Below are 17,026 nucleotides of genomic sequence, written 5' to 3'. Positions count from 1 at the left end.
GCCGTTGGCAATGATCTTTTCATCCTCGCTGTCAACAGGGGTGGTACCAGAGGATTGGAGAGTGGCGAATGTCGTGCCCCTGTTCAAAAAAGGGAATAGGGATAACCCTGGGAATTACAGGCCAGTTAGTCTTACCTCGGTGGTAGGCAAAGTAACGGAAAGGGTACTGAGGGATAGGATTTCTGAGCATCTGGAAAGGCACTGCTTGATTAGGGATAGTCAGCACGGATTTGTGAGGGGTAGGTCTTGCCTTACAAGTCTTATTGACTTCTTTGAGGAGGTGACCAAGCAGGTGGATGAAGGTAAAGCAGTGGATGTAGTGTACATGGATTTTAGTAAGGCATTTGATAAGGTTCCCCATTGTAGGCTTGTGCAGAAAGTAAGGAGGCATGGGATAATGGGAAATTTGGCCAGTTGGATAACAAACTGGTTAACCGATAGAAGACAGAGAGTGGTGGTGGATGGCAAATATTCAGCCTGGAGCCCAGTTATCAGTGGCGTACCACAGGGATCAGTTCTGGGTCCTCTGCTGTTTGTGATTTTCATTAACGACTTGGATGAGGGAATTGAAGGGTGGGTCAGTAAATTTGCAGATAATTCGAAGATTGGTGGAGTTGTGAAGAGGGCTGTTGTCGGCTTCAAAGAGACATAGGTAGAATGCAGGGTTGGGCTGAGAAGTGGCAGATGGAGTTTAACCCTGACAAGTGTGAGGTTGTCCATTTTGGAAGGACAAATATGAATGCGGAATACAGGGTTAACATAAGAACATAAGAACTAGGAGCAGGAGTAGGCCATCTGGCCCCACGAGCCTGCTCCACCATTCAATTAGATCATGGCTGATCTTTTGTGGACTCAGCTCCACTTTCCGGCCCGAACACCATAACCCTTAATCCCTTTATTCTTCAAAAAACTATCTATCTTTACCTTAAAAACATGTAATGAAGGAGCCTCAACTGCTTCACTGCGCAAGGAATTCCATAGATTCACAACCCTTTGGGTGAAGAAGTTCCTCCTAAACTCAGTCCAAAATCTGCTTCCCCTTATTTTGAGGCTATGTCCCCTAGTTCTGCTGTCACCCGCCAGTGGAAACAACCTGCCCGCATCTATGCTATCTATTCCCTTCATAATTTTAAATGTTTCTATAAGATCCCCCTCATCCTTCTAAATTCCAACGAGTACAGCCCCAGTCTACTCAACCTCTCCTCATAATCCAACCCCTTCAGCTCTGAGATTAACCTAGTGAATCTCCTCTGCACACCCTCCAGCGCCAGTACGTCCTTTCTCAAGTAAGGAGACCAAAACTGAACACAATACTCCAGGTGTGGCCTCACTAACACCTTATACAATTGCAACATAACCTCCCTAGTCTTAAACTCCATCCCTCTAGCAATGAAGGACAAAATTCCATTTGCCTTCTTAATCACCTGTTGCACTTGTAAACCAACCTTCTGTGACTCATGCACTAGCACACCCAAGTCTCTCTGAACAGCGGCATGCTTTAATATTTTATCGTTTAAATAATAATCCCGTTTGCTGTTATTCCTACCAAAATGGATAACCTCACATTTGTCAACATTGTATTCCATCTGCCAGACCCTAGCCCATTCACTTAACCTATCCAAATCCCTCTGCAGACTTCCAGTATCCTCTGCCCTTTTCGCTTTACCACTCATCTTAGTGTCATCTGCAAACTTGGACATATTGCCCTTGGTCCCCAACTCCAAATCATCTATGTAAATTGTGAACAATTGTGGGCCCAACACGGATCCCTGAGGGACACCACTAGCTACTGATTGCCAACCAGAGAAACACCCATTTATCCCAACTCTTTGCTTTCTATTAATTAACCAATCCTCTATCCATGCTACTACTTTACCCTTAATGCCATGCATCTTTATCTTATGCAGCAACCTTTTGTGTGGCACCTTGTCAAAGGCTTTCTGGAAATCCAGATATACCACATCCATCGGCTCCCCATTATCTACTGCACTGGTAATGTCCTCAAATAATTCCACTAAATTAGTTAGGCATGACCTGCCCTTTACAAACCCATGCTGCGTCTGCCCAATTGGACAATTTCTATCCAGATGCCTCGCAATTTCTTCCTTGATGATAGATTCCAGCATCTTCCCTACTACCGAAGTTAAGCTCACTGGCCTATAATTTCCTGCTTTCTGCCTACCTCCTTTTTTAAACAGTGGCGTCACGTTTGCTAATTTCCAATCCACCGGGACCACCCCAGAGTCTAGTGAATTTCGGTAAATTATCACTAGTGCACCTGCAATTTCCCTAGCCATCTCTTTTAGCACTCTGGGATGCATTCCATCAGGGCCAGGAGACTTGTCTACCTTTAGCCCCATTAGCTTGCCCATCACTCCCTCCTTAGTGATAACAATCCTCTCAAGGTCCTCACCTGTCATAGCCTCCTTTCTATCAGTCGCTGGCATGTTATTTGTGTCTTCCACTGTGAAGACCGACCCAAAAAACCTGTTCAGTTCCTCAGCCATTTCCTCATTTCCTATTATTAAAACTCCCTTCTCATCCTCTAAAGGACCAATATTTACCTTAGCCACTCTTTTTTGTTTTATATATTTGTAAAAACTTTTACTGTCTGTTTTTATATTCTGAGCAAGTTTACTCTCATACTCTATCTTACTCTTCTTTATAGCTTTTTTAGTAGCTTTCTGTTGCCCCCTAAAGATTTCCCAGTCCTCTAATCTCCCAGCAATCTTTGCCACTTTATATGTTTTTTCCTTCAATTTGATACTCTCCCTTATTTCCTTAGATATCCACGGTCGATTTTCCCTCTTTCTTCCGTCCTTCCTTTTTGTTGGTATAAACCTTTACTGAGCACTGTGAAAAATCGCTTGGAAGGTTCTCCACTGTTCCACCATAAAGTCTTAGCTCCCAGTCTACCTTAGCTAGTTCTTCTCTCATCCCCTTGTAATCTCCTTTGTTTAAACACAAAACACTAGTATTTGATTTTACTTTCTCACCCTCCATCTGTGTTTTAAATTCCACCATATTGTGATCGCTCCTTCCGAGAGGATCCCTAACTATGAGATCATGAATCAATCCTGTCTCATTACACAGGACAAGATCTACTTGTTCCCTCGTAGGTTCCATTACATACTGTTCTAGGAAACTATCGCGGATACATTCTATAAACTCCTCCTCAAGGTTGCCTTGACCGACCTGGTGAAACCAATCGACGGTAGGGTTCTTGGCAATGTGGAGGAGCAGAGAGATCTTGGGGTCTATGTTCATAGATCTTTGAAAGTTGCCACTCAATTGGATAGAGCTGTGAAGAAGGCCTATGGTGTGCTAGCGTTCATTAGCAGAGGGATTGAATTTAAGAGCCGTGAGGTGATGATGCAGCTGTACAAAACCTTGGTCAGGCCACATTTGGAGTACTGTGTGCAGTTCTGGTCACCTCATTTTAGGAAGGATGTGGAAGCTTTGGAAAAGGTGCAAAGGAGATTTACCAGGATGTTGCCTGGAATGGAGAGTAGGTCATACGAGGAAAGGTTGAGAGTGCTAGGCCTTTTCTCATTAGAACGGAGAAGGATGAGGGGCGACTTGATAGAGGTTTATAAGATGATTAGGGGAATAGATAGAGTAGACAGTCAGAGACTTTTGCCCCAGGTGGAACACACCATTACAAGGGGACATAAATTTAAGATAAATGGTGGAAGATATAGAGGGGATGTCAGAGGTAGGTTCTTTACCCAGAGAGTAGTGGGGGCATGGAATGCACTGCCTGTGGAAGTAGTTGAGTCGGAAACGTTAGGGATCTTCAAGCGGCTATTGGATAGGTACATGGATTAGGGTAGAATAATGGAGTGTAGGTTAACTTCTTAAGGGCAGCATGGTAGCATTGTGGATAGCACAATTGCTTCACAGCTCCAGGGTCCCAAGTTCGATTTCGACTTGGGTCACTGTCTGTGTGGAGTCTGCACATCCTCCCCGTGACTGCGTGGGTTTCCTCCGGGTACTCCGGTTTCCTCCCACAGTCCAAAGATGTGCAAATTGGGTGGATTGGCCATGAAAAATTGTCCAAAATTCTATGATTAACCTAGGACAAAATTTCGGCGCAACATCATGGGCCGAAGGGCCTGTTCTGTGCTGTATTTCTCTATCTATCTCTATCTAACAGTCAGTAACTCGGCCAGGACCCAAATAGAATAATGTTGTCCGATGTTTCCTCCGCCCTCAGCAATCATGGGCATCAATTTGGGGCAGGGTGAGGCGAGTTAGAATTACTGAGCATCAGAGTTCCTGCATTGTGAACCTTCAGTCATTCTGCTTGAGTCCTGGTGTTAATACAGAGGATTCCAGTCATTGCATATTGTGGACAAGTTTTCCTGCACTCACAATAACTCCCACCTACTGTTCGCATTGGCTGGTTTCGCCTCCCATTAACTACAGGATTGGCACAGAGGGCTTGATCCTGACTGCACTTTGACACCAAATGTTGACCAATTGGGCCCGATTTTCATGACAGAGATGGGAATTGGGAGCTGGGCCTAATCCAGCTGGAGTGATCCTGCCACTTTCTGGAGACTGCTGGCAGGCGAGATCTGCATTCAAAGGGCTAACCCTGTCTCAATGAGAAGAGTAATAGAGAATGCTGGGAACAGCAGAAGAAGTACCTAAAAATGAGGAGGCAACTTGGTGAAGTCACGATACAGGACTCTGAACAGCAGCATGTGATACTCAGAGCTAAGTGATCCCAACACTAATGGATAAGATCTAAGCTCTTGTAGTCCTATCACATCCAGCCATGAATAGTGGTCGGCAATTAAACAACTAACTAGAGAATAGGCTCCCCAAATATCTCCATCCTCAATGATGGGAAATAAGGACTCATACGTCAGACCCCTATTCATTGACTACAGCTCCACCTTCAACACCATAATTCCAGCCAAGCTCATATCACAGCTCCAAAACCTAGGACTTGACTCCTCCCTCTGCAAATTGATTCTCGACTTCTTAACTCAAAGACCAGAATCAGAAACGATAGACAACAACACCTCCTCCACAATAGACCTCATTACCAGGGCCTCGCAAGGCTGCATCTTAGCCCTCTATTATACTCCCTAGACACACACGCTGTGTGGCAACATTTGGCAAAAAATGGAGTTGGTTCGCGCCACTCCTTGGCGCCAGTACAGCCCGCCCCGTCGGTTCCCGGAGAATCCCGCCCCTGATCTCTTCACAAACATTTTCAAATGAGTAGTACTGCATTCCTGTATGATTCACCCAATGCCTGTGTCTCTGTATTTTATTGTGTATTATGCATTCCCTATGTTTTTTTTCATGGATGGAATGATCTGCCTGGACTGTACGCAGAACAATACTTTTCACTGTACCTTGGTGCAACCCTCTTCAGTTACTTCATCAATGACCTTCCCTCCAGCATAAGATCAGAAGTGGGAATATTCACTGATGATTGTACATTGTTATGCACCATTCATGACTTTGCATATACTGAAACAGTCCATGCCCACATGCAGCAAGACCTGAGCAACATTCAGGCTTGAGCTGACAAATGGCAAGGAACAATCATGAGAAACAAGTGCCAGGCTATGATCATTTGCAATAAGAGAGATCTAACCATTGTACCTTGCCATTCAATGGCATTACCATCACTGAATCCCCCACAGTCAACATCCTGGGGCTTACTATTGACCAGAAATTGAACTGGACTAGCCAATTAAATACTGTGGCTGCAAGAGCAGGTCAGAGGCTGGAAAACACAAATCAAGAGTTTTATGGAATATTCTGCCCTTGCCTGGACGAATGCAGTTACAACAACATTCAAGAAACTTGACACCATCCAGGACAGAGCAACCCACTCGATCAGCACCCCACCTACCTTCTTAAACATGCACTCCTTTTTCTTAATTAAAAATAAATTTAGAGTAGCCAATTCATTTCTTTCCAATTAAGGGGCAATTTAGCGTGGCCAATCCACCTAGCCTGCACATCTTTGGGTTGTGGGAACGAAACCCACGCAAACATGGGGAGAATGTGCAAACTCCACACGGACATTGACCCAGGGCCGGGATCGAACCTGGGACCTCGGCACCGTGAGGCTGCAGGGCTAACCCACTGCGCCACCATGCTGCCCCAACATGCACTCCTAATGTGTATGCTGTATACTTGAAGCTCTGCAGCAACTTGCTCAGGATCCTTTAATGGTACCTCTTAAACCTGTGACTTCTATCACCTAGAACTCACCAACACTCCTTTGACAGCACCTTCCAAATATGCAACCTCTTCCATCTGGAGGGACAGTGGCAGCTGACACATGGAAATACCACCACCTGGAAGCTCCACTCTAAGCCACACATCATCCTGGCTTGGAAATATAACGCTATTCCTTCACTGTCACTGTCAAGATCCTGGAACGCCCTCCCTAACAGCACTGTGAGTGTACCTCCACCTCATGGACTGCAACAGTTCAAGAAGGTAGCTCACCACCACCTTCTCAAGGGCAATTAGGGATTGGCAATAAATGCTGTCCAAGCCAAAGAAACCTCCATCCCATGAATTAATAAAAAGCCTTTGAAGGACAAGAACAAAGTTGCATGAGAACACCATCATCTGAAGTTTTACTCTAAGTCTCACACCATCCTGACACTATCGCTCTTCCTTCACTAGTTCACCTGTGCTTTTAGAAATCGTGAAACCGGCGTCGTGGTCGCGGCGTCGTGAGGTAGAGAGATGGGGTACGGAAGGGTTCCAACATCACCATATATATATATATATCACCATATATATCACCAACATCACCAGCTGACAGTTGTGCCACTGACCGGGGGGGGGGGCTTCTGCCAGGGCCGGGGGGAGTAGCGGGGATGACCAGGAGATAGATAGTGGAATGGGAGTGGAAGGTCACGGAACACCATTACTGCAGCCGACAAGGCAGCCATACAGCTGCGCATACTGCCAACAGCCCACGATGAACTTAGTGCCACGGGTCGTATAGGTGTCCCCTCAGCCCCCCCCCCCCCCCCCCCCCAACTAAGTGCCCTCTAGGCCCAGCCGCACCATCAGCTTTATGCCAGTGCCATCTTTTTTTCAATATAAATTTAGAATACCCAATAACCTTTTTCCAAATATGGGGAAATTCAGCATGGCTAATCCACCTAATCTACACATCTTCGGGTTGTGGGGGTTGATGCACTATCAATTACGACGAGATGAGAGTAGAGTAATCAAGGCTTTATTACACAGAGATGTGTGGCCTCCTACAGCTACTGCCGAAATGGCTGCAGTTCGGAGGGCACACACATTTCGACTCCACCTACTGGGCGGAGTAAACAGGCAGGGTTCGACCCCCATACCTGTAGTACAGGGGCCTTACCGTAATACCCTCATATGCAGTGCAGTATATACAATATAATACAACAGTGGAGACTACCACATTCACCCCCTGTTAAAAAATGAGTCCAGCGGGGATGGTGGAAAACTATTTGCATACAGGTTGTCATTAAAAATTTCAGAGGAGGTTACAAATTTAGACGATCGGCCGCCTTGATCCGTCATTGAGAGCACCACAGTGTTGGTGGTGAGTCAGGCGTCGGCTCGGTCGTCGGTGAATCTGGGAGCGTGTCGACATTCCTTTCATCCCTAGGTGGGATCAAGGGGAGAACGGACTGTCCTGGAGTGGGGGCTGTGGCGGGATTCGCCAGGGGAAGGGAGGGTGGTGCTGGGACAGTACGTAGGCGTACTGGGGGTTCGCGTGGAGTAGATCTACCCTCTCAACCAACAGGTCCGTCTTGTGTAGCCGCACGTGCTTACGGAGCAGAACCGTTCTTGGAGCTGCCAGCCATGTTGGGAGCGAAACTCTGGAGGTGGACTTCCTAGGGAAGACAAAGAGACGTTTATGAGGGGTTTCGTTAATCGCAGTACACAGGAGTGACCGAATGTAGTGAAGGGCGTCGGGGAGGACCTCCTGCCAGCGGGAGGCCGGGAGAATTCTGGACCGTAGGGCCAGCTGGACGGCCTTCCAGACCATCCCATTCTCCCGCTCCACCTGCCCGTTTCCCCGGAGGTTGTAGCTCGTCGTCCTGCTCGAAGCAATGCCCCTTTTGAGCAGGTACTGGTGCAGCTCATCATACATGAATGAGGATCCCCGCTCATGAATGAGGATCCCCGGTCGCTGTGGACGTAGGCGGGGTAACCGAACAGAGCGAAGATGGAGTTAAGGGTTTTGATGACGGTGGCAGACATCATGTCGGTGCATGGGATGGCGAAGGGGAATCTCGAGTACTCGTCGACCACATTGAGAAAATACGTGTTGCGGTCGGTGGAGGGGAGGGGCTCTTTGAAATCCACGTTGAGGCGCTCAACGGGGTGAAGCCATTCACCAGGCACGCACGGTCTGGCCGGTAGAAGTGCGGTTTACACTCCGCGCAGACCTGGCAGTCCTTGGTGATAGCCCTGACTTCCTCGATGGAGTAGAGCAGATTGCAGGCCTTTATGAAGTGATAAAAGCGGGTGACCCCTGGGTGACAGAGATCGTCATGCAGGGTGCGGAGTTAGTCTACTTGTGCGCTGGCACATCTACCTCGGGATAGGGAATCAGAGGGTTCGTTGAGCTTACGGGGGCGATACAAAATCTGGTAATTGTAGGTGGCGAGCTTGATCCTCCACCTCAAGATTTTATTGTTTTTGATCTTACCCCGCTCAGTGTTGATAAACATGAAGGCAACCAGACCGTTGGTCAGTGAGGAGAATGAATCTCCTGCTGGCCACGTAATGCCACCAATGTCGCACTGCTACGATGGCCTGGGCTTCCTTTTCGACGGAGGAGTGCTGAATTTCAGAGGCATGGAGGGTGCTGGAAAAGAATGCCACAGGCCTGCCTGCCTGGTTGAGGGTGGCGGCCAGAGCGACATCTGATGCATCGCTCTTGTCTTGAAAGGGGAGCGTCTCGTCGACCGCGTGCATCGAGGCCTTGGCGATGTCTGCCTTGATAAGGTTGAAGGCCTGACGTGCTTCGGCCGTCAGTGGGAAAGCGGTGGATTGTCCGCATAGTTTGGGACCCACTTGGCATAGTATGAAAAGAACCCCAGGCATTATTTGAGGGCCTTGGGGCAGTGGGGGAGGGGGAGTTCCATGAGGGGGCGCATGCGATCGGGGTCGGGCCCGAGAACTCCGTTCTGGACCACATAGCCGAGGGTGGCTATTCAGTCTGTGCTGAATACACATTTCTCCTTGTTGTAGGTAAGGTTAAGGAGTTTGGCGGTGTGGAGAAATTTGGAAAGCTTAACATTGTGGTCCTGCTGGTCGTGGCCGCAGATGGTGATGTTTTCCAGGTACGGGAAGATGGCCCGCAGTCCGTACCGGTCAACCATTCAGTCCATCTCCCGTTGGAAAACCGAGACCCCATTAGTGACGCCGAAGGGAACCCTAAGGAAATGGTAAAGACGGCCGTCCACTTCAAATGCGGTGTACTGGCGGTCCGCCTTGCAAATGGGGAGCTGGTAGTAGGCAGATTTCACGTCTGATATGCATCACTGTAAATACACAAGGGGTTAATGTAAATACATGTAGACTAGATAGACACTAGAGGGAGCACTAGAGATATGACACACAGACACTCAACTAATAGGTCAGTTAGATAGGACACGACCAATGGGCATTCACAAAACAAACAGAGGTGACACTCTCACAGGGCGGCATTACACCAAGCCATATATAAAGGACACAGCACACATGATCTTCCTCTTTCCAGTGGAGACACTCAGTGAGTAGAGACACAGGGTTGATTCAATATCACACCCACCACGTGGATTGTAGCAGACTGGCTTGTCAGTCTGAGGAGCTATAAGAGGATTAACAGTAGAGTCGAACCCAAGTAGGGACACTCCGTGTCAGAGTGCACATCAAGGAAGCCACTTATGCTATGCCAAGAGCATAACAAGATAAGGTCTACTGTCGAGAAGACCCGGTGCTGTGCAATCTGATTGACCATATCAGACATGCGAGGGAGGGGGTACACGTCAAGCTGCGTATGCCAATTGATGGTCTGACTGCAGTCAACGACCATCCTCTTTTTCTCCCCAATTTTTACAAGTACCACTTGGGCTCTCCAGGGGCTGTTGCTGGCCTCGATAATACCTTCCCATAGCAGCCACTGGACCTCAGACCTGACGAAGGTCCTGTCCTGGGCACTGTACCGTCTACTCCTGGTGCCGACGGGTTTGCAATCCGGAGTGAGGTTCGCACATCGGGAAGGTGGTCGACCTGAAGGGTCGTGAGGCCGCATACAGTAAGGGGTGGTCGGGGCCCGCCAAATATCAAGGTTAGGCTCTGGAGGTTGCACTGGAAGTCCAGGCTGAGTAGCAGGCCAGCGCAGAAATTGGGGAGGACGTAGAGGCAGAAGCCGCTGAACTCTACGCCCTGGATGGTGAGGGTGGCAGTGCAGTACCTCCGGATCGCCACGGAGTGGGAGCCGGAGGCCAGAGAGATTTTTTGGTTCGTGGGGTGGACCGTGAAGGAGCAGCGCCTTACCGTATTAGGGTGGATAAAGCTCTCAGAGTCCAGAAGGCAGGAAACCTTGTGCCTGTCAATCTTCACCGTCGTTGACGCGGTCACGAGGTTGTGCGGTCGTGTCCGGTCGTTCGTAACGGAGGCCAGGTTTGGTTGGTCGGCGGCGGTTGCAGGCAATGAGCAGCCCAATTAGGTGTCCGCCAAGCAGGGATCCTGAGGCGGGGAAGATGGTGGCGCCCACGGGCTGCACGTATCCTGGGACGGGCAAGATGGTGAGGAAGACGGAGGCACCCACAGGCTGCACGTGTTGTGAGGGGAGCAAGATGGCAGCACCCACGGGCTGCACGTGGTCTGCGGGGTGGAAGATGGCAGCGCCAGGGGGTCGCACATGGGGGGGGTGCCAGGGCAACGGCGGCACCGAGTGGGCCTCTCACACAGCAGCAAAATTTCCTTTCTTACCGCAGGCCTTGCAGAGTGCGCTCCGTGCTGGGCAGCGTTGTCGGGGGTGTTTTGACTGTCCGCAGAAGTAGCACTTGGGTCCCCCGGAGTTGTTTGGTTGCCGCGCAGCACAGGCCTGGGGTTGGCTGGGGGCGGTCGCTGACGGGGTGCACGGTGTCCAGGAAGGGTGGGTCGGGGGCATACGCTTGAATATTGCTCGAGGCGACCGTGAGCGAGAGCGCTAGTTTCTTGGTCGCCGCAAGGTCGTGGGTAGCCCCTTCTAAGAATCGCTGGTGGATGTAGGCCGACTCCATGCCTGTAACAAACACTTTTCTAAGTAGCAGTCTCTCACTAGGATTTGGAGGGCACGCCAGAAATCCTCCACAGACACACCAGGGAGTTGATGCCGTGTGGCGAGGATGTGCCTGGCGTAGATCTTGTTGGTCTGCTGCGTGCAGCTCTCCTTCAGTTACGCATGTCGGCTCGTCCCGGATGAGGGGGAAGATGTCCGAGCTCAGGCGCATGTAGAGGGTCTGGAGCTTCTGTGCCTCTGAGGGTGGGTCAGTCGCAGATTCTATGTATTCCTCGAAGCAGGCTAGCCAATGTGCGAAGGCTGACTTGACGTTGTTTGCTTGAGGGTGCAGCTGCAGTGATCAGGCTTGATGCAGAGATCCATTGTTTTAAAATCTCTGTGTAATAAATTGATGCACTATCAATTACAACGAGACGAGAGTAAAGAGTAATCGAAGCTTTGTTACACAGAGGTGTGTGGCCTCCTACAGCTGCTGCTGAAATGGCTGCTGTACGGAGGGCACACACATTTATACTCCACCTACTGGGCGGAGCCAGCAGGCAGGGATCTACCCCCGTAGCTGTAGTACAGGGGCCTTACCGTAATACCCTCATATGCAATGCAGTGTATACAATATAATAGGGGCTGGTTTAGCTCACTGGGCTAAATCGCTGGCTTTTAAAGCAAACCAAGCAGGCCAGCAGCACGGTTCGATGCCCGTACCAGCCTCCCCGGACAGGCGCCAGAATGTGGCGACTAGGGGCTTTTCACAGTAACTTCATTGAAGCCTACTCATGACAATAAGCAATTTTCATTTTTTTCATTTCAACAGTGGTGACTACCACAAGGGTGAAACCCACGCAGACACGGGATCAATGTGCGAAATCCACACAGGCAATGACCTGGGGCCAGGATTAAACACTGGTCCTCAGCAACAGTGCAAACCATTGTGCCACCATGCCACCCACAACGAGTGTCATCTTGTTGGCTGGGATGGTGTGTGTCGGGATCATAATGTGTATATGCGGCTACGGCTTGTCAGCCTCCCGAGTGTCAATCACGAACCTGCCGAAATCCGCACCATTTTACATTGGAATTGATTGTGTTTCAGCAGTGTTGGTGCTAGCCCCTCCACAGTAACGCAATCGGTCGGGTGTAGTGCCAGTGAAAGATGACGAAAGCACCTACCAACTGTTCAACTGTGTTGCTGCACCAAGAGTTCCGCCCATCCGGATTTCTCCACAAATTACTAAACACCAAATCCGCATGAAGCTCGATATGGGGCGACAGTGTCTCTAGTCAGTCGCCATACGTTTGACTGTATTAAGTCTGGCCTTCAATCACTGAGCCTGTTGGACATCAATGCAATGCTAGCCGCTTATATGGGGGAACCGCTTTCATAGTGCACACTTCAACTGTTCGGTCAAGTATGGTCAACAACCTGCAAACCTTCCTCTGATGCTGGTCCACTGGAGTGGTCCGAGCCTGCTGGGATTATTGACACATCACCTGCAGCTAGATTGGCCATCTCCACCAGCGGCGGCCAGCAAAGTCATTGCTGCTCTCCATTTTATTAACTTGTTACCAGTCACAGCATTCCGAATCCATGGTGGATCCAGACAGATCCTCAGTTTTCTCATCTCTGCCACATGGTGAAATATGGGGCTGAGCTCAGGGCTGTACTGCAGGACCTGAAGACCGATGCCACAAAGACGCCAGAGCTCAGCACAGAAGAGTGTGCTCCTTTGGGGGACCGGGTGGTAGTTCCCGAACATGGGTGCGGCCCACTCCGGATGGACCTCCACAATGGACATCCAGGCTTGCCCAAGATGAAAATGTCAGCATGCAGCTTTGTTTCGTGGGCCAGCATTGACGCAGACATTGAGCAGGTGGTCCAGCGCTGTGTCCAGTGTCAGGCACACCAGAAGCTACCTCCTGCAGCCTTCTTCCACCCATGAGAATGGCCAGGTCGTCTGTGGTCTTGCCTCTATAGAGACTTTCCGGGCCTCTTTCAGGATGCAATGTTCCTCGTCTTCGCCAATACCAGCTCCAAGTGGATGGAAGTCCTCAAGCTGCAGGCGACGACAGCCTGGGCTACCACCAGTCTGGACTCCATCATGTCCAACAGTTTGGCCAAGTTGGCATCTCCAAATCATGGAGCGGGTCTCTGTGGTGGCATGGCTGTGTGCTGTCTTGGGTTTGCTCTGCGGGATTGGTTTAAGAGCTGCTCCCCCTTGTTAGCGGGGAGCTACCAGGTGCGGTCCAGGTGAATCAGCTGGTGGAACAATCATTTCCAACATGAAGCCCGTGGGGCACTATTATCGGTCCTACTTGGTGTTAAATACTGGTGGCAGTCTCACTGGGTCAGCCGGCGGGAAGCACCCCACAATTCCTGCTCGCTATCACACTTGGAAACGTTTCCGTTAGATGGTGCCCATTATAAATGCATTTGCATACATGAATACTGAAAAGGACAGGAGAATGGCAACATAATTGGTTTGATTTAATCATTAAACTAGGTGTCTCCGATTATACAATAAAAAGAACAACAAACAGATAAGCTAGAGAGTGGAGGAGTGAAGGATAAGGCTGTGTAAATATAGCAATATGCTGTACACCATCACTTAGAAAATTCAAGACGGTGCTACATAACTAATGGGAAACCTTGTAGGAGCAAGTCAGACATTGTAGAGCTTAGAATTTGAGATAGGAGTCCAATACTTTATGGGATTCATCTGATATAGCGTATGCAAGTTAGGAACACCATAGGAATACATTTCATGATAACTTTCTGCCAATTCTGAACTGAAGATTAATGATCACTAACCTTTGAACAAATAATGTTCCTCTGTGCCCGCAAAGACTAGGATAGTGTGAACCTGAACGGCCTTATTGTGCCCAAATCGGCCATTGTAGGCCCCCGGGTAGTTGGACAAGGGCAGGGTGGTACCCTACACTCCCACTGTGGTCTGGGTACCTTGGCACCACCCATCCTGATACTGCCAGGCTGGCAGGTGCACTGGCAGGGTGATAGGCTGGCAGTGCTAAGGTGCCAGGTTGGCGCTGTCAGGAGTCAAGCCCGGAATGTCCTGCCGTTATATGGTGGGGTGGGTGAGTTGGGGAGAGGGGTGATTGACGACCCCCCAGCAGGTAAGTTGGGGTGTTGGAGGGGCCTTGTAGAAGCCAGCTAATTTCTATAGGTAAAAGTTAGCTATTTAGCATTAAGTTCCTAATCTATTAAATACCATTTTAAAGCTCACTCATAACCTCAGGTCATTTCAAAACACACATTCAGCATTTCAAAGCATAGCTTCAACAGAACACAGAAACAGATAGATTAAAGCAGCATTCTTATTCAGCTAACAAATACATTTGCAAGATAAAGTGACCAAGGACAGGGCAGGCTCCATGACAACAGGCAGGAATCTAAAGGTGCTATTGTCCTGAGCAAGAATGCAGCTTGTGATAAGGAAGCCGAATCGCATTCCATAAGCTCATACAAGAATACATTTTAGGTTAATGTTGCCTATTATTGAGTGACAACTAACCCTCAAATCAAACTCATTTGATGTTAATCCAAACCAATTAGAATTACATTGGGTTGTAGATGGATGGCTAAAGTTTGATATGATTTGTATAACCGTGATGGATTTTCAGCCATCTCTCTCTCTCTCTTTCATGAATCATCTATACTTTGACTTCTATTCGCTATCTTCCTGTCTTTCATATTTCACTTTCAGACTTTAACTTTCAACGTTATTGCGAGCTGCTTGCCTAAACAAGAAAGTCATTTCTATGATTGTTTTAAAGTTCAATTATCTACAAATTGCCTCTCTGTGAGTCCGATGCTGGCTGGACTTATTAGAGGATAAGACTTTTCAATGACTCTCAATTGTAATCAATAGAGACAAATAAAGCAGATTCTTATTTGCACCTGAGAAGTTTTAACTTAAACCTCCACTGAGTTTTAGTAATTGCAAAGTGCTGCCAAAACCAGATGGTAGATCTAACAACTGACGTAGCCTTGGCAGGAGGGAAGGAGCTCTAAGACGACATCGGAGAGGTTTGGGAATCTTCGAGAATAATCGGAGAAGGCCCAGGAGGACAGAAGATTCAAGGACAATCGGCGAGGCTCGGGTAAGGAATATCTTTTTAACCCATTAATAGTATTAAAAGTCACATCAATCAGTGCTTCGACCCCTGGAAAGGACATTTTTATAGACTGTGTTAAATCAATCAGGTGCCGGTCGTTGAGACTAACATAAAACATGACTGAAAGAATAGTCACGGCAGTGTACACAGATTACACACAGTCAGCGACCAAGAAAATGTTTGGTGAAAGGTTGAATTTATGGCTGAGACAGATCCTAAGATAAATTCAGAGCCTTTAGCCGGCAGAAAACTACTCCCCATGACATCCAAGGTGGGTGGGGTACCAGATGTTCTTTATTGATGTTATATTGGGTGACTTTGGGGTCTTTCATTCGTAGACAATTTGATCTGTGTGAAATCTCAAGAAAAATTGAATCAAAATAGGATATCGCCAGAGGACAGTGGTCCCTCGATAATATCAAGAGGGCATGGGGAAAATACACATGATTACACGGTGCAGAACATGCAAAACGGTCATTGGCAATTATGGGACAAATACGCAGACAGCAAGAAATAACTATTAAAAATAAAAGTGATCATGAGCTTAAGTCTACTAAAGATCAACTAATTGCAGTTGTTGAGGAATTACGAGATGCTAAATCCAAACTTGAGAATTATGATGAAATTAGAACAGGATTGGAAAACAAAACCCATAAAGTCCAGCAGTAATCTTTTCAATTCAGGAATTGCAACATAAAGTACTTGAAATGGAGTCAAAATATCAACAGTTGCAATCAAAAACTGAGCGAATTGAAATTGAAAATTGCAGGTTAATCGAAGAAAGATGTATTTTAGAAGGAGAAATGAACAAAATCCTGACAGACAGTCTTGCAACTCATAATTTAAACCAAATTACAGCTCAGATTCAACAAGCAGCTGAACAAACAGCTCAAATTCAGCAAACAGCCCGAGTGGCACAAACGGTAATCGCACAGCCGAGATCGAGTGTCAGGACTAAATTAAAATCTAAAGTTCCTTAGTCCCAGTTGAATCAGATGAAGATAGTGATGTAACAAGCTTTCCTACAATGCAAAATACTAAATTAATTCGACTAGCCCCTTTAATATGCAAACGGATTAGAGTTGGAGGCAAGAAAGTAGAAGAGGAAGGTGAAACTGTCACTAAAAACATATTTGACCACCATTGGATTCATGAACCAGCAGACCCTGAAAAATTAACAGTTGCTCCAAAGATCTTCGACACCCTAAAAAGGGTGGTATGACCACATGGGATCAACTTCACAGTTTACAATCCATTTATCATCTCCAGCCATTTGATGGAGTACAAATTCTGATTATTGTAGTAGGCATTCGTGTCACTATAACTCTTGGAATAGAGCTAGAAATTGCCCTCCAAGAGGATTTGCTAAATTTAGAAGCTGGTTGGCTGGCGATCAAAAATTGGCTATTAAAATTTCGCCCCTTGAGAATTGATTGGTCTAAGATCACATCTTGCATTCAAAGATATAATGAAGATATTCAGGATTTCGAAGAAAGATTTTTACATAGGTGGATAGAACCCTCAGGAATGACACGAACATGAAACTGATACATAGCACACAAGCACTTTAAGTCCATTTAAAACGGTTTTTATAGCCGGTGTTAAACCTGAAGTTTCTGCTGCCTTGAATTTGGTTTT

The sequence above is a fragment of the Scyliorhinus canicula genome, chromosome 17 (genome assembly GCF_902713615.1).
Source record: "Scyliorhinus canicula chromosome 17, sScyCan1.1, whole genome shotgun sequence".
Classification (NCBI taxonomy): domain Eukaryota; kingdom Metazoa; phylum Chordata; class Chondrichthyes; order Carcharhiniformes; family Scyliorhinidae; genus Scyliorhinus; species Scyliorhinus canicula.
The sequence above is the reverse complement of the archived record's forward strand: the minus strand, read 5'-3'. Positions refer to the sequence as shown.